Genomic DNA, 26,027 nt, shown 5'->3' with positions numbered 1-26,027 from the left:
CCATTCCTAACATTTCCCTCCGTTGTTTTAAGTTGTTCATTTCTAATTTTTTTCTTTTCTCACACTTGGTATCAGTTTTTAACTCTGTCGACCTCTCTTCCGTCCATTAAAATAATATTTATGTTTATAAAGCTTAAAACATCTCCAAAGCAAAGGTCATGTGCAGAGCGAAACACTGAGAAAAAGCATTACACGGTTAGTCGCGCGCGGTGGAAAGCACCGCAGAATCAATAAACAATCACTAGTAGTTAAACTAAACAACGGATAACAGAGTGATTGAGCAGGAATGTTCGGGAAGGTGAGGGGGAAGATTAGCTAGACGGAGAAGTCTGTCGGACAAACAGAATGGACACACGATCAAAAATAATTTTCCTGCGGTGCTTTTGACCGCGGCGCGACTACTCGAGGGTAATAAAATGAAATTCTCAGACTTTAAACACATTGTTATCAGGGGCGGACTGGCCCACCCTGCTACCCTGCAAATGCAGGGGATAGGTGCTGATTGCCACGGGTGCTGACTGCCACAGCCAATTATTGGTGCTGACTGCCACGACTGTCGCTGATTGCAAATATGAAGGTGCTGACTGCCACGACGGCGTGCTGACTGCCACGAGCCTGGGAGAAACTGTATTTGGAAAGAGAGGAATTAATCCCTCATACTAAATTTATGATTATTAATTAATTTAGTAGGGATTAATTTAGTAATTATCACAGCAAATCTATGTGGCATCCTATAAGTTACAAAGTTGCTCACTAAGTGGAACGACATACACTTGAATGTTTATAAAGGGATTGTCTTTTCTGTTATATGTACAATTTGCACATTTCATTGTTTATATTAATTGTTTTATTGTATTATTTAATGGATATGATGGTTTGAAGCCAGCTGACAAGGGAAGTTTGGGAGAAGCACTCGCCTGCAGAGAAATAAGCATGTCATTTGAAGAACCAATTCATGCTGATTACAACAGGTAATAAAACTCCTGTACGTGAGAACTGTTCGAGATATTCAGCTTGGAAATTTATATGAGAAAATGAGTGGATGCACGTTTCAATGCGTTAAGTATTCTCACCCATGGCGAAGCCTGATGGTTTGAACTTGCTATTGCTTGATCACTGGGGTCCATTCACAGACAAATTGTCCATTACAAGTTGCATGACGGATGGCAAAGACCTAATGGTTGAGAAGATACCAAAGAATTGCACACGATTTGTGCAACCATTTGATGTGTTTTGATTCCGATCAATCAAAGATTATGGCAGGAGATTTGTACATAGTATGAATCTTCTTCATCTGGACGTTATAATGTACCAACGAAACAATCAAATCAAGTTCGTGTCCATACGAATCACTTCCGATCACCGCGATACATTGGATTGTTTCAGTTTGCGTTCTGCAAGGCAGGTTACGAACAAATTATAGGCCTATAACTTTTGAATCACTTGTCGAATTTGCTTTTTGCTTTGGTTCTGCGAACTGTTCTCTTGATGGATGCAACACAATTGCACATATAAAATGTTCGTGGTGCAAGGGAGTCTTTTGCCTGCGTCATTTCTTCATAAAACAGAAGAACAACAGTGATCAATTTTCATCTCTCACCTATAATTATTGTGAACAATGTAATGTCTAATTGTATCTAACAAACCCGTTAGTTAATGCGAAACACTTTTTATCTGTTACTTCCGATAGCTTTCAATTCGTATGTCAATATTAGTTACTAACTATGTTGTACTTAACGCGTATAAATGCGTATATCCTCATTTTCTCATATAAACTTCCAAGTTGAATATCTCGAACCATTCTCAACCGTACAGGAATTTTATTAGCTTGTTATAATCAGCATGAATTGGGGCTTCAAATGGCATGCTTAGATTCTCTGCAGGCGAGTGCTTTCTCCTGAACTTCCCTTGTGAGGTACAGCCAGCAGTGCTTTTTTGATGGAACTTTCAAGAGCTGCTCGAAACAATTTGCACAGCTGTACACAGTTCATGCTGACATAGGGAGATCAAGTGAGAATACATAAATCGTACCAATTTTGTACGCACCGCTCCCTGACAAAACTGAAAGTACACTCATGTCCAAAATTATTGTCGCATATCTATAACTGTCTTCTTGTAAGAATATAATTTGATAATTTTGCAGAATACTTTTAATACTTATATTATGTGTATAATCAGGAAATTTATATTTGTGATAAATTTCATAGGAAAAGAATTATAAATACGAAAATCATAATGAGTAAAATAAAATGTAACTAAATGGACACGAAAATTTTATTTTCGTTTTATTGTTCTTATTTACTGCTCTTTTGACATGAAATTCACCACATACTTGTCTTTGCCGATTATACACATACTAACATTATAAGAAATACCGGGCGAATTCGTTATCAAATTATATTACTAGAATAACATATTTATAAACATGTGACAATAATTTTGGACATGAGTGTACATACAGAGACCTGTTTACCTTTGTTAGGTGTTGGTCTGAACAACACGATCCTCAGGATCATCTAGTTTCTTTCATGCTTCTTGGCGTCCGGTAATGTTACGTCTAGCAACTTTCTCTCAGGCTCGTGGCAGTCAGCACGCCATCGTGGCAGTCAGCACCTTGATATTGGTAATCAGCGTCGGTCGTGGCAATCAGCACCAATAATTGGCTGTGGCAGTCAGCACCCGTGGCAGTCAGCACCCCACCAATGCAGGGCGGGCCCCCCAAACAGGTGGGCCCCCTCCACCAATTTTAAAAAGATGTGCTCAATTAAACCTACCAGCATCAAAAATATGGCAGGGTAACTCCCGCAAATTTGTGTTTTGCATAAAAAAGACGTAAAGTTAAACTTTCATGAACAGACCTTATTCATCTTCACGTTTATCGATTTGAAAAGGTTCCGTCTATGAGACAATCACGACCAAAAACATTACGTGGTTTGTGATACAGCAACTGTTAAAAACGAGCACGTTAACTACTACTTTTTAAATATAAGAAACACAGTAGATTTCAGGCTGTTATTGGATTTGGATACCATTGCCTACTCCGGTCCTTTTACAAGCCGGCGAGTGGCGATGTTTTAAAGAAACAATAGTTTCGTAGATATTGTTATTGTGGAAAGTGGAGGTGGAGCTGGAACGCTTTTGAACTGCATTGTCCTCAGACCAAGCTTCGAAGAAAGAAATCGGATCAAGCTTCGTTGTTTTTTTTTTTTTTTTTTTTTTTGTTTGTTTGTTTTTCAGTGCGGTAAAGCGAAAAGAAATTAGTTGCCACTATCAACGATTGTTTTATACAAACCTCAAACAATTACTATGAAGTTGCTGCCCTCGGCTCGTGTTTTATTTGTGTATTATATCTAAGAGCAAATCCGATAGCAGCAATTCAATTATTGGAACACCAGTTACGTGTCGTTTGTCGTGGAAGACAAATGTGGTTGTGTCAGTATGGATGGTAGGAGTGATTGTAAGATTACTGAAAAAAAAAATGGTGCTAAAAAGCGAGAACACAAACGAAGATGTGATTTACAAAAAGCTGCATCTGACCAAAAACAACGTAGGCTATTTGAATCTGTGAAGCCCCAAGAAACAAATGAGCGTGATGTGACTCATTCGAGTACTGCAGGACAGTTGCCAGGTATTATTTTTTGTTTTTCTGTCTAAGGTGTTTATAAATTATAATGTATACATCACCTCTTTGCATGATTTCAGTCAATTGTAGCTTATCTTTTATGGCTATTTTTACTTGAAATTACACAACTTTAACAGGCGAACACGAAATTAACTGAACTGTTTGCTGCCGCGTAGTGCTTTCAAACGGGTCAGATCAGGCTTTCATGGGTCAGGGGTCGAGTCAAGCCTGCTTGAGACACGGGTCGGCTCGGGTCAAACACCAATATAAATAACTGAAAGCACCAATTCCGGTATTGTGTGTTTACAATAAAAAATGATAATGCCAATTACACACTGTATGAGTTAATATTAAAATGTTCCTACTTCAGATTTTTTGTAATTAATGTTTTGCTTTTGTATGAACATATGGGATACTATTTATGGGTTCGAAGATGGACTTTTATATGTAATACATATGAAGAATGCCAAGTACATTTTTTACATTTTTATACAGTAGGCCCTCATTTCAGTTTAGCAGGGTGGGCCCTATGGTTGCCAGTCCGCCCCTGATTGTTATGGCTTGTTTTCGTCATTAATAATATTATTAATATTATTATTATTAATATTAAAGAATATTAGAGAAACATTAAGAATATTAATAAAATAATATGAAAAATATGAATTTTTAGATAATGTGAAGCCCGATTTATATTATTTTAGAAAGCTGCAAGAATAAAGACCTTAGAGAAGGTACGCAGTGAAGTAAGTAGTGTCCGCCCGAACACAACAGGTGTGAACAAATGTAATTAAATATTTTAAAAGAATAAAAATAGATTATTTAAGTATGTTGTGCAACTTGTATACCAAAAAATATAACATGTTTTAAAAAACGAAAACAGGTTTACTTATGGCGCACCACTCGAAATAATTGTTCAGAAATTAGAATTCCTTTACTAATTTCCTTCTTATTGTTTTCTAAATAATTTGTGCTGGGCGACATTAAAATATCCACAATGCGTAGTCAAAATTCAAGGGGGTATCATAAGCAATTGTTGAAAAATTATAATTCTTTTACTATTTGCATATAAATACAGCGTCCGGATGCATGCATAAAAACTACAGCCCAAAACACACAAAACAACCTGCGCTAGGTCGCCACTAAAAAGCACGAATGCTATCTAACCGAAGCTGGGGGAGGGGAATGTTAGCGAGGGGGTGCGTCAGTGAAGGTGGGTATCCGCATAAGCGAGGGTAGTGGAAACGAATGGGTTTTGGCAGTGATATGAGTTTCAATAGCATTTGTCATGGTTTTATACTAGTAGCGTTTCACCTGTAAACACAATACTTCTGTACACTTGTGCAGAAATTCACGGCCGGTGGAAAATAGTTTTTATACAGGTATGTTTCATATGAACTCACTGATTTTATCCGTCGTAAAGCATTTGTAATAATTTTACACTAGTAATTCTACACATATAAACATAAAATTCAGTTGTGGTACGCGAAAAGTAAACCAGCACCAGGAACAGAAACAATGAGTTAATTGTCATCAATGTTGTGTGGCCGTCGTGCAATTTTAGGGAACAGTTCTACAATGCTGGCACAATACAGAAAGTCCGGGTGTAGTGCATGAGAGGAGCTCCCGGCGCGGTATAAGTTTACTTTATGGGTTATGTGGGCATTTTTTGTGGGTAGTGAGCTGAACGGATACACTCAGTACCTATACTAGAAATTTGCTCTTTCTTTATTTTAGCTTTCCGCGCCTGATAACTGTCCTCATTTACATATGTGAACAAGTCATTTGATTTTCAGTTCTACAATCTGGTGGATACAAGGATCTACAGACATTTTTTCAGCTGATGCAGACTCCCTCTTGTTCGTATCTCGCTGCAGAACTTTCGGAGTTACTAATTTCAATAGCATGTGGAATTCTGAATAGTCCACTCTGTAGATTTATATTTTTGTAGGAACGGTCTTCTGTATGTAGTTCATTATTCACCATTGAAAATACGGTGCTTTACTGTGCATTATTGGGTGAAGAATTCACTCACTGACCAGCAGCTCCTCTTTACTCTTTCTCTCTCGTTTTTTTTTTTGGGGGGGGGGGCAGGGCGGATTTTGTCTCAACAACGGAGCAGATATTACTGATACGGTTATTTCATCTTCGGATGAACTCATATTCTGAAATAGATAAACAATAATATTTACAATTACGACAGTTGATTTCCCTGTGCGTAACACATTCTTCAAGTGCTTTTGTCTGTTTAATACACCGACCACGAGAGGCTCTGCTGGTAAAACTTACCTAGTTTTAAGGATCGTCTGAGACCCCTACATCACCTCAGGATAAAAGAAATTGTATGGAAGTTTGAGTTAAGCAACACTGTTAAGTTGTAGCCTGGATTGAGGCCTTAGTTCAGATCCATGTGAGACGGGCTTTATAAGAGAAGAAAACTATGAAATATTGGTAGAGAAACTTGAAAACTTGCGAGACCCAAGGGTGAAATATGTATTTTAAAATTCGTTCACTGTCTGCATTTTCATTTGAGTTATTTCTCTGAAAAATTAGGTGCTATAAGCAATGAACAGAGGGAGCTTTTTCAGCAGAACATTTTGCAGATGGTAAAACGTTATAAAGGGAAACGGATATAACCACTAGACCAGCACTATATATATACGGTTCTACAGTCGTTGGTGCAAGTTAGTTGTGAACCTGGGGCCCAGCAAAATGTTTCCAATCGGGCCCCGCAAAATGTTTCCAATCGGGCCCCGCACCTCCTAAGGCCGGCCCTGTATAGACACACACATACGCACACACACACACACACACACACACACACACACACACACACAATATGCTGTTTTTTACTCTTAGACTCCAGTTTCCCAAGTAGAGCGAATCATTAGACAAACTTCGGGAGTCTCAAAGTTAGCACTGGGCAAATACTACGTATAAAACTTCTTATCGTTGCCGCTAACATCGAAGAAATTAAAAGTAATAAATATCGGGAGTTTAATTAAATAAAATCAAATTTTAGAGTTTTACTTCCCATGGTGATGCCGACTATGCTAAAGGGGACGGTGATGGTGACAAAGAATGAAGATAGTGGAACTAAGAAAGTGGGAGGAAACGGGAGAACCCCTAGAAAACGCATGTACACGGTATTTGTCCACCACAAAGCTCACTTGGCGGAGGCTGGGATCGAACCAAGAATCCCATGCACCAGAGGTGAATGTTCTATCACTGAGCCACCGCATCCGATGTTTAAATAAAATATTCACAGCTTAAGAATCACACGGCCCGCTATTAGAAATAAAGTTAAACACAACTCAGTTCTCCGCACCTAACTCTTAACACGCGATTAACAACGCCAAGTCTTGCACACGCATCTTCAATGATACTACCTTCTATAGCTTAATGAATTCCAAACTACAAGTGATTATATTATTTTGTATTATCCTTATCATTAAAACATTCATCGCCAGTCCAGTTTTTGTAAAACTTATCCCTCCAGGCCAAATTTGATATTTAGAGCAGTCTTAAGATAGAAGTCTTACCCAAGTTTGGATAGAAATCTTACCCACTAAAAGCAGAGTATTCATCTCAGGCCACAATTACTGCTTTAGCATGTTTCACCCGGGCCCAGGCTACAAATATGTCGTGCTAAATATACGTGCTCGTGTATCAAATCGTATACACATGTTGATAACATAAACCTGGTTGTATCAGAAATTAAACACATATTCTTCACGGAATCTACTATGTGTATCAATTGTGATACACATGGTGATGAATGTGGTAAAGAAAACGTCTTCAAATCAATATGTATCATATCTTTGTTGGCTAACTGGGCTAGAACGAAGAGAAACTTAAAAACATAGATAAGTTTAATGAGTAGTATATAGTATTATTACAAATCAAGTAGCAGTGTCATATGTACATCACGTGAAGAAGTTTGGTTTGTATAGCGTGATATTTCTTGTATTGAAACCGGAAGTGGTAGTAGATTTCTACCACTTCGGGTATTAGTAGAGATATTAGAGTGAAGATGAAATGTGTTCTTGAGATGATAAATTTATTACAGGGTAATGTTTATACTGTCCCATCTCTTCTGCATATTGGCCACCTATTCGATGTATCCACTGAACTTCAGTTATCAGTACGAAATTCGCCGCGTTGAAACTGTAGGATATGGCGTGTTAATAGCATATTTGCAGTACTTCCTTTCTTATACAACATGTTCCATGACTACAAGCATAAGTGTGTAGTTCGCAGCTGCATCATGACGTCGAGATATGACAGCCTAATGTACCGTTAAGTCGATGATATATTCGGAACGAAAATAAGTTTTACGTCACCGTCCGCCGTATAATTCGGGATCTGGGTGACATACGGTCCGCGTTGTTCTTCCAGACTAAACATCTGGAAAAATTATATCTTATGCATTCAAGAATTTAATAGTTACATACGTGTTCAGAATTGAATAGTTACATACAAAGTTAAAATTACCTGAAATGTTTTAACATGGAAATGAAAGGTAACACAGAATCAATACGCATATTATTTACATATTTTTGTTCAGTTTTATAATATCTTGTTTAATATTCAATCATTCTTTTTCTTTTACAGGTTTACGTGATTTGACACGTGATTGCTTACGATGGAGAAAAATAAAGTCTGTGCGTTGACCAGTTCATTCTCTCGACTTTCCGTATTGGTGAACATTAATGGCAGATACCAGTGATTTCACTTTGGAGAGGCGCTTATTGGAGGTCCATGAACGGAAGCACAACAACGAAAATATGTCGCAGCTGACGGATAGATTTAGTGAACAGTTCGGTAAGGAACCACAAAGTCGTCAGACTTTGATCACATGGGAGAAGAAACACCTTTCGCCTATGAAGTATTTTGGATGCCTCTCATTCTGGTCGTCCATCAACCCGAAAGGAAATGTGCGCAGAAGTTAGTACTTCAGTGATGCGTCCACCCTGCAAATCGACCAGAAAGCGTTCTGTAGAATCCGGAATTGCAAGGAGCTGTATCGAGCATACAAAATTATATTTAAATATATTTTGCATATTTATATTTTCGCTAATTTACATATATGTTAATGACATAATTTACATATAGATATTTTAATTATAAGCATATGTATTTAAAATAAAGGATTAGTTGTGGAAGCAATAATTTAGATTTAGGTCGATTTATGTATGTGCTATTTTGTTTTTATGTATATGGTAATTTTGTGAAGGAGGTAAATAAACAATGCTTTATTAATTATGAATATTAATCTCAATATAGATTCAATGTTACAGTGATACGCTAACTATTAAATACTATATTAAAACATATATAAAGTTTTAAAACTCTCTCTCTCTGAAAGCGCAGCGTAGAAGCAAGAAAAAAAATAAAGACAGAGTCTTTGTCTTCTGCGAGAACAGTACTCTTGGGTTGAAACACATGGAGCATAGTTGCTTACCGTAACAACCAATTTATAGGTGCTTATGGCTGCATCAATGATATATAACGTAATGTAGAAAAGATGGTCGACAATATTGCTATGGTAGGAAACATTTTAACGTGGAGATCCGATGTCGCGTGCAGCTATTGTTATAAGAGTACTACAGAAATTCGAAATACATGCGAAACTCCTTAATACAAAGAAGTGTGAAAATGAAAGGAAATGTCCAGTTCTCCCATATAGATACGCGGGAGCGTCACTTCGTTACGTTTTCAATCGCCAGCAAGAGCGGACCTATAATTTTGAACTACCAGGCTGCTTTGTATGAGAGTCGTAGAGAGGAAGCTATTTCTTCTAGAAGACTTCACCCCTGTTTGTAAATATGCTTCGACAAATAATTCTTTATTGATGTAAAATTTTCTTGAATTTCTCGTTGTAGTAACAAGTAGTATAGGTTAGGTCGTATCTTGTTCTATTTTTAGAATTTATAAGAAAAGGCTTAGTTCAATTTGTGGTAACAACTTCATCAGTTCTAGAAAGGGGAACAATTATGTTACTAGTAAGAGCGACGGATGTTATGTCTTAGCAGACGGTGTCCTGGGTAGAAAACCGACACTGAATACGATAAATTTATTAATAATTTGTAAACGACGCAATGGCAGCACTCCATATCATAATAATGTGTGTATATATGTATATAATTACTTTTATTAATGTGTTTCATACAAACCAACGTTTAGTTTACCCAAAAAAATTTGAAAAACTAGTATAAACAACAAACTACAAAACCCCTCAAGTAGATGGAAAACCTTACGAATATCCTCACCAGGAGGCAGCACAGGCTAAGCCTGAAGAGAAAGCACGGAAAACGCAATTTACAAGTTTATAGATAGTGTTTTTATTAATTTCTGTGTTTATTTTACCAAATTATATGGAGTATGACATTAAAAAGGTTTTAGTAACATGATTTTCTTCCAGCTGTTTTTGGAGTTGTGATGAACCAAGAAGACATGATTAACAATACCGATTATGTTGTTGTGTGTGAGTGATAGTATTAAATCAATAAACCTAAAGTAAAACCACAGAGGACCCTGTAATTTAGTATCAGCTCAATTTAACATTTATAGTAAATCCATTTTGTTCAACTAGTAAATTTATCATTTATTTTATATTTTTGCTCTACCGAATTCAATATTGCTCTACCGATTTTGCATAAGTAATACTTCTATTTTACATAATATTCAAATCAATCATTCATTTGCATACATTAATTATTCATATATTCTTTTCTCGGGATACGGACAAAATCTCGCGGCCGAAACATCGCCGCCCAAAATCTCGCGTGGCCAAAACCTCGCCGCCCAAAACCTCGCGGGACAAAATTTCGCCGGGCCAAAACCTCGCGAGACAAAATCTCGCCGGGCCAAACCCTCGCCGCCAAAACATCGTGGGTCCTGAGATCAAGCCAACGCTCAAGAATTATCCAAACTTCAACACTCCGTTACGAGGAGCATTTTGCAACATACCTTCTTATGGTATAAGGAGAAAGATTTGTACCAAAACGTAAAGGTTCTATGCTTAGTAGTTTTTTAGATCTGGAGAACGGCAAAATTCATTCAAGGCCTTCCATTCCATTTCTCCTTAGGGCATGCATTTCGCAAAATATTGTCTTATCTGGAGTTTGTGCCCTTGTGGAGCAAGAATACTTATACAAAATGTCAAGTTTCAAAACCTAATAAGTTTTCTAAATCTGGCGATAGAACATTCTACATTGAAGAAATCGTCGTGAAGAGGTTTCATCCTGACGACATTTCTTCCCAGGCGACACTACGTCTCGCTTAATTTAGACCAGGCGAGATTCTGTGTCGCGAGATCATTACAACGAGGAGAGATTTTGGGTATGGCGATATTTTGGGGCGCGAGGTTTTGGAAGACGAAGGTTTGGGAAGGCGAGGTTTTGGCCCGGTGAGATTTTGGGCCGCGAGGTTTTGGGTAGCGAGGTTTTGGCCCCGCGACGTTTTGGGCGGCGAGGTTTTGGCCAGGCGGGGTTTTGGCCTGGCGAGATTTTGTCCCGGCGAGATTTTGGGCCGCGATGTTTTGGCCAGGCGAGGTTTTGGTCCGCGAGGTTGTCGCCGCGAGGTTTTGTACCCAAACCTCTTTTCTCTTCCTCTCCCTTTTCCCCATCTCTACGCATCCATTACAGAGCACAATGCAGCTCCATAGATATAAAGGGATTTTCTAGAACCCTGTATATCAACAAAGATTGAGACGATTAATTAAAAAGGATTCTCACTCTGGTTCCTTATTTTTTTTAATAAATACGAGCCACCAAATAATACAGATACCATTCCGTGGTTTGTTTCCATTTATTTATCTTATATATCTGGTTGCTCCTGACAACCAGGTATCCAAAATCGTATTATTTTACAAACATTGGAATATCTAACATTATCGACAATCATATTATTTAAAAACATTTCTTTTTCTTCTTCTGACTAGCCAGACTAGTACATATTTCAAATATCTTATGGCCCAAAAATACAAATATACAAGGTACTGTTGTATATTATGGCGCCCGACGGGTTTTTCTTTTTATTCATTAACTTCATAAAAAGAAAAAGAATTCTGGACGGTTTACATATACATGTGAATCATTCGAGTTTTCAAATGCACCTCGTATATTTAAAAGTTACAATTCATATAACTATACATATATATTAAACTTAATTTTATCACAATATTCTTATCATATTTATTATCATATTCATGTATTTTAAATTTTTATCATCATTTTCATTTACTTACACATTTCAACGACGATGAGGCACATTCGAAATTAGATTAACAAGTTATTTAAGTCCTTTTTCGGGTCCATTTGCAAGTTATTTAAGTTCTTTTTCGGGTCCATGAAAATGCTTGTTACAATTCAATAATTATCTACTTAGGCATCATGAAGAAGGTTTTGAGAAAGATGTATGTGATATTCATATAATTGTTCATCTAGCAAAGAATGAACGAATACAAGATATAGTTAAGCAAAATATAGATTAAGATTGCAATATCGATAATCATCAGAATATAAAATAGTAACTAATATCTTATTAACATCATAACATGAATAATGTGATTGATATTTCATTTTGGCAGTCACAGGAAAACACATAAATAGTATGAAACACAAATGTTGAGTAATACACATAACATAAATGCATTTGTAGACATAATTTGAGTAATTGTGATCATATACATGAATTCAAGATTAAATAACATAAAGTAAAATACAATAAACCGAGAAATCATAATGATATTTAAAGCAAAATCAATTGAGTACGGTCCCCTTTAGACGCCGCAACTCCAATCTAGGTTACATGTTCAACAAATTCCTTCAAATCGCATTGAAAATCATAAATCGGAATACGGTTTTTCGCTTTCTTTACTTCTACAGTTCTTAGTTTCTTACGTTGAGAATTTTCGCCGTAGTTCCTGCCATCTGAATAGCATTTCTGACAAATCGTATTATTTCGGCTGATTTTAGATTGTGTTATATTATAGGCCAAATTAGGTTGAGTTCTTCTTAGTTTCACAGGTGATGAAATATTGTGTCTTCTAATGGATCTGTACCTCTCCTTTCCACAATGCTCACGGTACTTTGTCCTATCCTGTGTTTTGTTTCTTCTGTGGTTAGGTTCGGTTACATCACAGGTACACATGACTTTAACATCTTCCTGCACATTGGGATCGCACTTCAATTTCTCATGGTCACTTTGAACTTTATTTCGAAGGTTAGTTTGATTCAAGTTAGCACTGTATATCATTGCTGGATTTTCAAAACTTTGCAACGTCACACTTGGATGATGGAAACTAACGGACTGCATCACGTTCTGCGAAGACACCATCAGTCCGTTCGCCAACATCATTATGGTCTTTTCGTTGAATGAACAATTCAACGGATTTAATTCATTCGACCCATCAACACAAACACTGTTGGAAAGACACGTCTCCTTTCTGAATTTCACAAATACGGGATTCAACTTTCTTCTTGCTACATGAGGTACTGTCATGTACATGCCATTAGATGATTCCTTTACCATTACTTCATCTTTAAGATTAGTATTGAGACACGATAGATACTCAACATGATACTGAGAGTTCAAGTAATCAATAGCATTCACTATACGATTCGCACATTGATACCTACCGAAATCACCATTACATACGGTATCAGCAAAGCAGTCAAAAGTATTCGAATGAGAAAGAAATTAGGATAATCTAATTCAACCAATACGGCAGTGTGCTTCCAAGAAGACTCCATAAATTCCACAGATTCAAAGTTTGCTTTCTTCGTGGTTTCTATAGTGTCTACAAAGTCCTGGGCCTCAGGGAGTCTCTGCACTATCTTCTTGCCCATCACCTGATTCATCTGTTGCAATTGTTGTTGTAAACATTCATTACGCTGTTGCAGTTGCTCTAATCGCTCATCAAAATGTTGGGCTTGCTGATTTGCCTTTTGATCCAACCTTTCCAATTGCTGGTTTACTTTAGCGAACTGTTCTGCTTGGTCCTGGGCTTGATTCTTAATCTGTCGGGATAGTTCCTCGTTTACCTTAGCGATCTGTTCAGCTTGATCCTGGGCTTGGGTTTTAATCTGCCGTGATATTTGCTTTAAACTTCCAACACATTGTCGGATGAATTTGCTACGGGGTTGTCTATTGTTTCACTATCGGTAACATTCATCTTGTTCCGATATATAATTCTGCCACTTCTTAGAAAGGTACAATTAAGGTCTGGCTCAATCTTGATCGCTTTTTACTATGCTTCAAAAACGATACTTTCCACTTCCTTCTCAATTTTCCCTGGGTTTCGGCACCATTTGCAACGATTAATTAAAAAAATGATTCTTACTCTGGTTCCTTATTTTTTAAATAAATACGAGCCACTAAATAATACAGATACCATTCCGTGGTTTGTTTCCATTATCTTATATATCTGGTTACTCCTGACAACCAGGTATCCAAAATCGTATTATATTACAAACATTGGAATATCTAACATTATCGACAATCATATTATTTAAAAACATTTCTTTTTCTTCTTCTGATCGTAAAATTAGCCAGACTAGTACATATTTCAAATAGCTTATGGCCCAAAAATACAAATATACAAGGTACTGTTGTAAGATGATAGTGAGCTACCTGAATTTAGCTGTCTTGACGTATCTCATTACTCTATAAAATAATACACTTTATATCTATTTATTACTTCATTAATTACAGAGCTACACACACACACACACACACAAATAAAAGTTCTGTTCACCATACCCCAGAGTATGGATTCGATGTATTTTGGTACACAGAACCCAAATTTCGAAACCCCAAGACGAACCACCGTATCAATTTTTTTATGAGCGAAAAATTTCAGCGAATTTTGATACATAAGACAGCATATAGGTTTTTCGCTCATAAAACAAAATTGACAGGCTCAATCGTCCTGGGGTTTCGAAATTTGGATTCTGTGTACAAAACTATATTGAATCCATATCCTGGAGCTCGATGCACAGAACTCTAATTTTTGTGTGTGTGATTATGTTTTGATTCATTTACTAACTACTCCACTTTTTCAAACACTTATTTTATTAACAAGTAATATGCTTTGTGCAACTCTCTTCTCATAACTAATCTTTGTACAACGCATAACAACCAGCTTTATCAATTGTGTACTACTTCAATGCAATTTGCTTGTATGCAATATTGGGCTATCGAATATGCAAATGAGTAATACAAGCATTACGTCCTACTTGATGATACATTTACTTTATACTAGGAAGATGTTGCATGAAAGCTGATAATAATTTAAGATAATCTGAAACGGAAATGGATATTTCGTGCAAGAATTTTGACATTTGTATTTGTTTTGTTTATTTTATGAAGCTTCACATCAGGAAATTTAGTAAGAGAACCCATTTGGGCTTAGAGAGCTTTAAGATTTATGATTACGCACTGCACCATCTTCAAAACAATACTTAAACTACATATAATTAGATTAATACTTTTAAAATTACATTCTAAAACAACGATTTCTTGTCTTCGTAAGTTTCTTTGACTTCTTGACTAGCTTCTTCTTATTTTAGAGTTGATAAATATTAATTATAAATGTTTAAAACAAGTGAGTATTGTTTCACAGTGTGAAAGCAAGAATTACAAACTATGCGAATTCCAAACTTGAAGTAGTGCATCTATTAACACTGGTGTCAATAGAGTAATAAAATCAAAGATAGAACCTGTTTCTTGCAGGCTGAATCCATATCAAAAAGCCATTACTCGCTATTTTTTACTATTTTTGTTCTATGGCGATAAAGGTTGAAACCAAAAATCGTTTAGTTCAACAACTTCTGGTTTGAATATAGAGGGCTAAGGGAGAAGATAGAACCGATTCTTGGGAAACTGAATCGATTTTTAAAAGCCGCTTGTTGATATCTTTTCCTGTTTTTGGTCTACAAAAAACAGTATTGAAAGCGGACATAATAGTACATTTGAACCACTTCCGGTTTTGGTAGAGTTTTGCACATTAATCATGATATGCTATCTTAAGACGCTGAATTGTTTGTAAAAATACCGCTTCTCGCTGCACGTTACCGTTTTCTTTCGGTAATGGCGATAAACGTTGAAATCGGAAATGGTTAACTTTAACCACTTCCGATTTGGAAGAAGGTTAGCGGAGCAGGTGGAACCTATTTTTAGACTGCTGAATCGATTGCAAAAAAAAATAGCTTCTCGCTGCACGTTACCGTTTTCTTTCGGTAATGGCGATAAACGTTGAAATCGGAAATGGTTAACTTTAACCACTTCCGATTTGGAAGAAGGTTAGCGGAGCAGGTGGAACCTATTTTTAGACTGCTGAATCGATTGCAAAAAAAAATAGCTTCTTGAAAGCATTTACCGTTTTTGTTTTATGGAAATCAGTATTGGAAGTAATAGTACATTTAAGTCACTTCCGGGTTTGGTAGAATGTTCTGGATAGACATGGATATGTTGTTTCGAGATGCTGAATCGTTTACAAAAAAAAAAAAAAAAAATGATTCTTGCTATCCGTTACTAATTTCGTTCTAAGGTGATAAACGTTGAAACTGGTGTTCAAACAGGAAGTAATAGTAAATTTGAACAACTTCTGGTTTTGGTAGACAGGGACGTACGCAGGGGGTGGGTCCTGGGGGTACGGACCCCGAAATTTCGACTTTTGTGAAAATTTAGCCTAATTTTAGGGGCAATTTTAGGAATTTTAATATAAAATACCCTCTATTGAGTTTGGACCCCTCCCGAAATAAATTCTTGCGTACGCTACTGTTGGTAGAGTATTGTGGATAGTCAAGATATATTGTCTTGAAACGCTGAATCGTTTGCGAAAAACTGCTTCTCGTTATAAGTTATCGTTTTCGTTCTATGACGATAAACGTTGAAAATGGAAACGATTAATTTGGATCACTTCCGGTTTCAAGAGAGAGTTAATAGAAGACATGGAACCCATCCTTGGGACTCTGAATCGATTGCAAAAATAGCATTTCGATATTTCTTACCGATTTCGCTCTGATTCCTGTTGATAGACGGACGGACGGACAAAGCCGTTCTAGAAGACTTCCAACACATGCATAGCATATAGTTTGGAAGTCTAATAACAAAACTTCAGTTATGTCATGATCAATTTTGAATGTGACAGTGATAATGTTGAGATTTTGATTTATTAGTATCTTTTTTTTAAAAAAAGTATTTAATTTCTTTTCTTTTACGAATGTGTGTTTGCTCCATAGGGTTAAAAAAATAACCACTAGAGGCAAAATCGGCGCCACTATCTATGTGATTCCAGCTCCTAGTACGTTGCCAATTGAACAGTTGTTTGGGCATTCCAGAGTTTGTTGTTTTGGGGAGGTTCGTCAGTGGCCGTTACGGGGAGTGCATCGTGTTTTGTGTGCTCTGTGAGGACGAGAGTTGAGTGGGCCTTTCTATACATATACATTACACTTACACTCTTTTTTCCATTTACACGTTCATACATTCCCTTCTTTTTTCAACACTATTTTCCCTTTATTTTACACTCCCACTTTTCTCTACCTTTTGCCCTGTCCATCTTGGCCTTCAGCCCTCTTTAACTGTTCGAACTTCTCTCCCGATTTTGACCATTACCCTATTGTGTCATACTTCTCTCCTGATTTAACTTTTTCCCGATTGTGACATTACTTTTTTCACTTATTTTTTACTTTATCATACTTATTACTTTGTACGTGTCATATACCTTTGTACTCATCTTATTACTTTTTATAATTTTTTTACTAATCAAATCCTTACATTTTACACGTTTAATTACCTTGTAAATTGCCGATAAGTCTTTTCAAGACAGTGGCAACGGTCTTTTGCGCCACTTATGTGACGCTTCTACAAACAAACAAACAACAGTTGTTTGTTTTCCACTTGTATCACAAAAAGCAGTCTTCTGCTGTTTATTTCAATGTGTAAGCGATGTTATCACGTGGAGTTCCAATCAAGATTTCTGACTAGAACTCTCTTACAGTGTTCGTATTTGAGGAAAATTTCCCTACTCTAGGTAAATTTCGTAGGTACATTTAGCAGAAACAGAAAAAGGATTTTTTATATATATATATAAAACGTGAACATCCAGGGAAATTTTGCCGCTGACTGACCAAAATAAGTGCTTATTTTTTTTTTCTCTATTGTTCTGAAATAAATCAACACAATAGCAATAATGTGTGTGGATGTATGTCTGTTCAAAGTAGGAAAAACTAAAAATAATAGATGCAGAAAGCAAGTGACCAAAACAAATGTAGTTGTCACTTCCTTTAATATTACTAAATTAATACTATCACGTAACTTCTGTTATAGGGGTTGGACACTCAACAAGCTAGGGGAAAATTTAATAAGAAAAGGTAAATTTTTGTCAGTCGAGGGAATTTTTTTAAGGAAACCTACGAACTCTGCTCGCTCAAACATGTCAATTATTTGAAAACACATATTACTAATGGTTTAAAAGAGCATAATCTATTCGGAGCGGAAAATAATGCAGTGTTTTTTATAAATTCACTGGGAGAGCTATCTGAAAGTGAAGTAAGAAAAGCTATACACTTAACCCTAGAAAGGTAGCGTTCTCAATATGTACGTTAAAGGTAGCGACACGTCAAATTGACGTGTAGGTCATAACGCTGGACAAAAGAGTGATGTTTAATGTATACATTTATTTTATTTATCATTTTGTTTTTATTAAAATATTTTATTGTTTATTTATCTTAAACAGGACAATTTCTGCTATTACAAGAATAGTTTTGTTTCCACAAATGGCTATCTAATAAGTAGGTCTATTTATTTTACCGCATATAAAAGAAATTACAAATGTGCTTTTTTAAAAAAAATTACCCTATGCATTTTACAATTACTATGTATACATTTTACAATTATAAAAATCTACTCCTTGGATACAATGTTGAATAAGTATAATGAAAACAAGAACAGCAATGTAACACATTGGCATTTAGGTGCAATCAGGGCAAACTTTTTTCTGGTGCTCCCCACATATCGCTTTTCCACATTCACAGTGAGTATTCGTCATTCTTCTTTTCCTTACATCACAAAAGGCACAGTACTTTCTTGCTCCTCTTTGGTCAGCTGTTGGTTGCGATTTCTGTAATTTCCTATAGTCTCCAACAACCTTCTCAATTGTCATCCTCAAGTCTCGACTCAGTGTCCTTTCTTTCAGTCGTTCCTCTTGCCATGGTCTTGTTAACTGTTTGTGCAGGTCTATACAGAAGTCCTGCCTTGACATTGGTTTGGAATTCGCTCCACTCCTTCTGAAATGGTTGTGAAGATAAATTACATATCCATTTATCAGAGAGATGTTTATCATATTATAGAAGAAACAGAGAGGCCACCTTTGTGTCTTACGACCACAGTTTATGTTTTGACACATTTGGTCCATGGTGTCAACCGCACCTTTTGTTGCATTATATGTCATTACGATCTCTGGCTTTCCTGTGCGATCGTTCAAAGTGGCGTCATCATGCATTGTGCTCAATAAGCACACCACCTTCTTCGAGTTTGGTTTATAGGAGACTGCTGTTACATCTTCATCAAATAGAAACATTGAAGATCCTTCTTGCCTATTCTGAAATTTCTTTTCTGTGAATTCTTCTGGTAATTCTGGTTTGTTTCTCTTCACAGTTGCAACTGCAGTCAATTTCTTTTGGAGAAGTTCTTTGAGCAGTGGGATGCTAGAGAACCAGTTGTCCATGGTAATGTTTCGGTTTGAATTTTGAATGGTTTTCACCAAGTCATTCACAAAATAGTTTGCAGCAGGAGTTTTTGGCGGCACTGTCCCTTTCCCCAAATAAACTTTTGCATCAACCATATATTTGGTTGCATTGTCACACATAACCACAATTTTAATACCATACTTGTTGGGCTTTGAAGGAATGTACATTCGAAAAGGGCATTTACCCCGAAATCCAACAAGTTGCTCATCAATGGCTAAGTATGATCCAGCCTTGTAATTATCTCGACATCTTTGCAAAAACATATTCCAAATATCAGATATGGCGGCCAGTCTATCTTCTTTTTTCCTTACTTCTCTCGTTTCTTTATTATCAAATCTGAGACAGTTTATCAAGAACTTAAATCTCCTTTCCGACATGGTTGCCTCGTAGCGATCTCCACATAGGGTCGTATCAAACATCTTTTCAGTGGGCAGATGATTGTCTTTCAGGGCAGCAGATAAAATTAATATCTCTAAGAGTGCTCGAAGCTCTTCCATACAAACATGCCTCACGCTTCCTTCAGGTCTTTTGTACTTCTTCCGTTGTTGCTCAATTTCTTCATTGGTGTATTGGAGAATAGTCGCAAGAATTTCGTCACAAAAAAATAGTTCAAAACATTCAAGAGAAGATGTGGCTTCACGGGAATTATTTGATGCTGTGGGTCCTGGCCGTATATGAATAACATTTTTGGACGGTGTCTTCCCCTTGTTCTTTAGGCATGACGTGTTCCAAACAAACCCATTCTTGCTTTTCAATGTTTCTTCTTGTACTTTGATAACACTTCCAGCAGATCTTCCCTCAACATTGTTGGAACATTCGTCTTTGTTTCTTTTACTTTCGTTCAGAACATTGTCTTTTTTCTTTTTCCGAGGCTGAGTTGGAACAGTAGAAATTTCAATGTTCTTCACTGCTTCTACACAATCTAAGTCGTCCTCTTCCGGTGTGTATTCGGGGTCAGCATCACTATCGTAACAGCTTTCATCAGAATCCGAATGGACTTCAACTTCTAAATTATCTTCTTCCAGATTTTCGGAAATTTCTTCTTCCTCTTCGAGAGCAGCCAATATTGCATCTTCATTGTCCAAAACGTTTGTCATTATTCTCGTCGTTGAAGTGTCTGCCATCACCCAGAAAACGATCGAAAGTGAACCAAAGCATTCAACAAAACACCCGTTAAAGGTAGCAACACGTCAGATCTACGTGTACGAAAAAGGCGGTTAAAGGTAGCGACACGTCAAACTGACGTGTAGGTTTTAGAAAAAGAAAGTCGCCCAGAACAAAGAACGCGGAGACCACTTACACCCGACGCCAACTAGTCGGCAACTAACACAATTAAGCACTGCTGGCGTGCGGAGGTATGAAAACGAGGGGAGGGGAAAGGAGAGGCTATTATTCTCTACCTACACGTAAATTTTACGTACGCTACCTTTCCAGGGATAAACACAGAATACAAATGATAAAAGTATAATAAATATTTCAGGCTTCTGTACACTTCATTCGATACACAGTGGTACCTGCATATTTCAGAAAAGTATTTCAAACCCGTCTCTAACTCTTTTGGATATGTATTTTAATCAAAGACAAATGGTAAATGCAAAATCAATTCAAGAACTAACAACAGTATTTTCAAAATTTCATTTCAAACGGTTTAACAGTTTCCACACATTTTAGAATCACAAATCGAAAAGAAAAATTGTATACAAATTACTATATCCAGCCTTTAACAGCATTTTTACGAATGCTGACAGTCAGACCGCACTCACTTACATCTAACTAAGAATTTGTATATCGAGTTTCAACTCTCTAAATTGTAGTGGTGGTGAGATATATTTCTGGCATCCAATTTGAACTCTCTTTGTCCCGTCTTACAATACCCATTTGAAAAAGAATACACAAACCAAACTCGAACCTGGAACTAAATGTGCTTTAAAAATTCATTTCAATGGGTTCAGTTGTTTCCTTGTGAAAAGGTGACACACAACGTCCTTTTAAATTTTCTTATAGAATATTCATTTGCTCTTATCTTTACGTCATTTGCATGGCTGAAATTTAAAATGCATTTCAGCTTTGCGTTAAGAGTTCTCCGTAACACGAGTAATAAATGTTGTGAAACTTAGACGCTGATCGTTGATAAAAAATGATGGCCTAAAGCCTGTGTGAGGGAAAGTAAGTTGCGATCGTTGAGGTGTAGATGGAGTTGTTTAACCAGGATACCCTTCAGTATTATGTTATTTTCTTATTTTTATATTATTATTATTATTATTATTATTATTATTATTATTATTATTATTATTATTATTATTATTATTATTATTATTATTATTATTATTATTATTGAGACAGGCTTAGGGAATATCTTTATTATGTCAGAATGCATAAGTAAAAATGAATCTGCCCCTAGAGAATTTTGCCCTCTCTCTTGGCATGGGATATGCATGCATCGATGGGGGGCGCGGTGGCTCAGTGGTAGAGCGTTCACCTCCGGTGCTTGGGGTTCATGGTCCGATCCCAGCTCGCGCCGTGTGGATTTTATTGTGGGCAAACACCGTGCTTGTGGGTTTTCTTGGGGTTCTCCCGTTTCCTCTCACTTTCTTCATTCCACCATTTCATTCACTTCTCATCATCACCGTTTTCTTTAGCCTAAGTGGCATAAACGTGGAACGTAAAACTCAAAGATTTCATTTCATTTCATGCATGCATCGATCGTACCTTCTTATACTTATAGTTGGGCACTGAGTTGTGAAGAAAAATATTGGAGATTAACAAATTATCAAAGAAATTAATACATTGCAACAACATATATACTGATACACTACTATAAATGAAAATATAGGGAAAAAACTAACATGTAAAAAAATAAATACATCTAAGCTAATATATAAGCAGTATAGAAGAAAGTGCAAAGATATAAGTAACAGTGAAAGGTGAAAGGTCCAGTACATCCGTGAGTATGAGGGAGAAGGATAGTACTTTGTTATAATAATTTGTATTAATAGTGATTAGGTGGAGTAATTGATCATTAAGACTGTAAGATGACAAAATCTTCTCTGATGAGAAGGTAAAAAGGTAATGATCATTAAGATATGGATGGAAATGGCATAAAAGTATTTTCTCGAATAACTTTCCCAAATTGTAATTGTTAATTGTATGGAGTGATATGATTTCACAGAGATGATTTGTTTGCTTTTAAGAACACGCAAATTTTAGACATCCTTTCAATCCTGTGGATAATAGCCAGTTCTTAAAATAAACGTATAAATCGTTGGTAAGAAGAGAAAAAATGTAGCGAGCACTTATTAAGAATTCTATAGGATAAACCAGTTGCAGTATTACGTTTAAGTTTGAGAGCATCTCGAATTTCATCAGAGCTAATCCCGTCATTTAAAGATGGGAGGTATCTAACTTATGAGATGTTGAAATCTGGAGCAACTGGTTGATTACTGATTCAGATATGTATGGACTCAAGTAGTATGTGGGAAAAGATGGCGTAAAGTCTGCTTGTAAGTGAGAAGTAAAAACATCAGCTTTTGCCTGATCATTGTGCACAGGTCGATCGTCCTGGACAAGAGGGTAAAAGGTACTAACATTTTATGCAGTTAATAGATGAAACTATTTCCAGTATTGTACGCTGTGTTTCGGTTTTCAACTTGTTGCACGTTTTACTCCAAGTAAGCCTTTTATGAGAATGATATAATTGTGAACTGTGTGTTGCCAACGACATACTTGGACCAAATATTCTGAATTTTGTGTCTTTTTGTATTCACGAAAATACTATCTGAATTTTCGTATGAGTGTAACATATCGTAATAGTAATATTGTTTGATACGTTTTATCATGGTAGATATGGATATTCTTTGCCAAAGCACTGTCGTTTTGAACTGTTGTCGATCAGTCGATCAGCTCAAGTAATGGTGTTGGATGCAGCATTCTTATGCGATATGCTAGGCGTATAGCATGGCGCACTAGGATACCAAGTTTTTCGTAGAATTTTAGGGGTGCAGATGTTCAGGCTGTATGATCATATGCTAATGAACTCCGCATGAACATTTTATATGTATTAAGTACGGTTAGCCCCCAGTTTGTGCCAGCTAACAGTTTTACAAGATTAAGTCGATTTTGCGCTTGCTTTTGATGAGTCTAGATAAGGTGAATGTCAAAAATGGCACCGAAACACAAGCATAAGTGCATGATCAACTTGAAGCCGAAGTAAATTCGGGCTTCAGTGTATTCGAGAGCGGCGTCTACGTGGTAAGAAAACCATGGATTAAGTCTTGAAAGTGTTAATATTCAGTCTCCACACATGATACCAGCGCACAAACGCGTCAATAGCTACTTGCATGATTTTATTAAGAGTTGGTAGGCTTACAGTGTGTGCAATTGTAGAAAAAGCAGTGTTTTCAGTAAATTGAAATATTGTGGTGGTATTAGAAACAACCAGGTCGGCGACATACAATACGTATAATAAAGGAGACAAAGATGGGTCTTGCTATATGTCCAATTGCAAGAAGATTGCATGAGATAGCGTTCTATTGATCGAGATAAAAGCTAGTTGCCCTATTGAGAAGGAATGTAGGAATCGAATGTAAGAAAATGGTAGAAGGTAGTTATGAAGTTTGTATAGTAAGCCAGGGTGCCAGGGGATACAACAAATTTTATGTCTGCCTTTATCCCTGTCTTTAAATCGGAACATATAGAAATCTACGACTTCCGGTTTAATGTTGGTCCTCATCGAACAAAAGTAACAATAGGTTCTCATTGAACAAAGGTGGCAATACAACTCTTGGTATGGATTGAGGTCACTTCTGATCTTAATTTCTCTATATATCTACTACTGCCAGTGTCAATATTGAATTCAGGTAGTTTGAAAGTCTACCGTAGATTAGGATGACCAGAAGTCCCATTTTTAACGGATTGTCTCATTTTTCAAAAGGTCGTTCGGTGCATCAAGAAAAATGTTATCGCGACGCAAAATGTTAATTGAATCGTTGAATTCGAAAACCAGTTCTCCATCGAAGCTAAATTGAGAGTACTGACAAGCAAAACTAAAGAAGTCAATATGCATCTGACATATAGGACTGTTTTCATTTTCGGACTGTAGAACTGACATTTTTCTACTTTCCAAAAAATGGAAATAACCCTATATATTTGATACATATTGATTAATTTAGTTTTGTTCGACACTCCTCTCAAATTAGCTTCGATGGAGATGACCGGTTTTCGAACTTAAGGATACAATTGTTTTCTGTTTAAAATGAAAGTTTAAAAAAAGGCGTCCCGTGTTTTGACTCTTAGTTCTTAAACCCAATAGTTGAGTTTTCATTTGGAAAGAATTCAAAAATTTGTAAACTAGTTTTATATTTATCGAACAGATGGCTCCATGTTTCGATACGCTATAACCTCCCGTGGGTCCATAATCGAAGGTTATGTGTAGATGCGCTACGTGGAGTGTTATATTTTCTTCTTGCTAATTTGATGAATGTCTTTTTTTTTTTTTTTTTTTTTTTAAGATTCAGAATGTAAAACTAAACCTACTCGTTTGTTTATAGCTCTTGACTTCTAGGGCCTAGAACATTTTAACGATAGCTTTTGATCCTATCAGACATTTATCGGATATCAAAAAGACCATGAGACTATGATTATACTGCTTCTTGTCTAACAAAGAAACGAGGATCACGAATACAAAATTGATATGGATTTCAGGTTTACAGATAAACATCAAAATTCGAAATTTTTTTCGTAGCTAAGCTTGTGTCACACTCTTTACAAAAATCTTTATTATGAATTTATACCTCCATCACCACTATCTTTTCATATCATGATTTGGGTGAGGTAAGTTCATGAATGAACAGACACAAAAATAATAATAAACTGTAGAATTATTTCTTTTTCAATAAAAATCCATAGTTACAGATTCTGTCAAGAGATTGCGGGCAGAAACAAGTAGAAATACATTTGAAATTATAAAGCACGCAGATATGTAGAAGTTTATTAGAAATCATCTATTAGAAAAACGACAAACAAATATATCTAAATATATTTGTTTCTAGTTAAGAAGTATGCAACTTACACTTCTGTTTTTGATTTATTTTAAAACTGTTCTAACAATCTGAACAGACACTTACAAATATTAAGTTATCAAGAGTATAAAAAGTAGTCATGGAGTAATCACGTAATTATTGTTGTATTGTAAGTAGTATTTGCATCAGTGTTAGAACATACTAAGTGCAATCTCCTTGTAAACGAATAGCTTATATTTTACTGGTACAAAAATAAGTTTTCCTCAAAACGTACGCATAAGAAATTATTCTGAAGTACGTCATTTACATAAACATACAATTCTGAACATCTACATCCGTCATTTATAAAAACACCATTTATCTCCAATTTTTTGAGGTAGTATTCTAACTGTATAACCGTCTGAAATGTCCATCTTCGATCCTTGGAAATAAAAGAATGTCTTACTCCGTCCTCTTAAAGTTGCAGACTAGGGTCTAACCTCAAATATTTTATGTCAGGTCTACAAAGTTTTCCTACGTCTGTTTGGCATGCAGGTTATCTAGCCCGGCCTTTCTAACACTGGATATTTAAGGTTCTATTTAATTTCATCTCTGTACATACCAAATCAAATACATATACGTATTAGAATGAAT

At 36.2% G+C, this 26,027-nt stretch overlaps 1 long non-coding RNA gene across 1 annotated transcript; it reads left to right on the top strand.

Moving 5' to 3' along the window:
- The first annotated feature begins 3,290 nt into the window (after positions 1-3,290).
- LOC145665822 (uncharacterized) lies at positions 3,291-8,850 on the top strand. Its single transcript, XR_014127663.1, has 2 exons — positions 3,291-3,628; positions 8,234-8,850. It is a non-coding gene; the product is annotated as an uncharacterized LOC145665822 (long non-coding RNA).
- Positions 8,851-26,027: the final 17,177 nt, after the last annotated feature.

The sequence above is a fragment of the Thermobia domestica genome, chromosome 12 (genome assembly GCF_964235325.1).
Source record: "Thermobia domestica chromosome 12, izTheDome1.hap1.1, whole genome shotgun sequence".
In the NCBI taxonomy this organism is placed as follows: domain Eukaryota; kingdom Metazoa; phylum Arthropoda; class Insecta; order Zygentoma; family Lepismatidae; genus Thermobia; species Thermobia domestica.
Note: the sequence above shows the minus strand (reverse complement) of the source record. Positions and strands in the feature narration are given on the sequence as shown.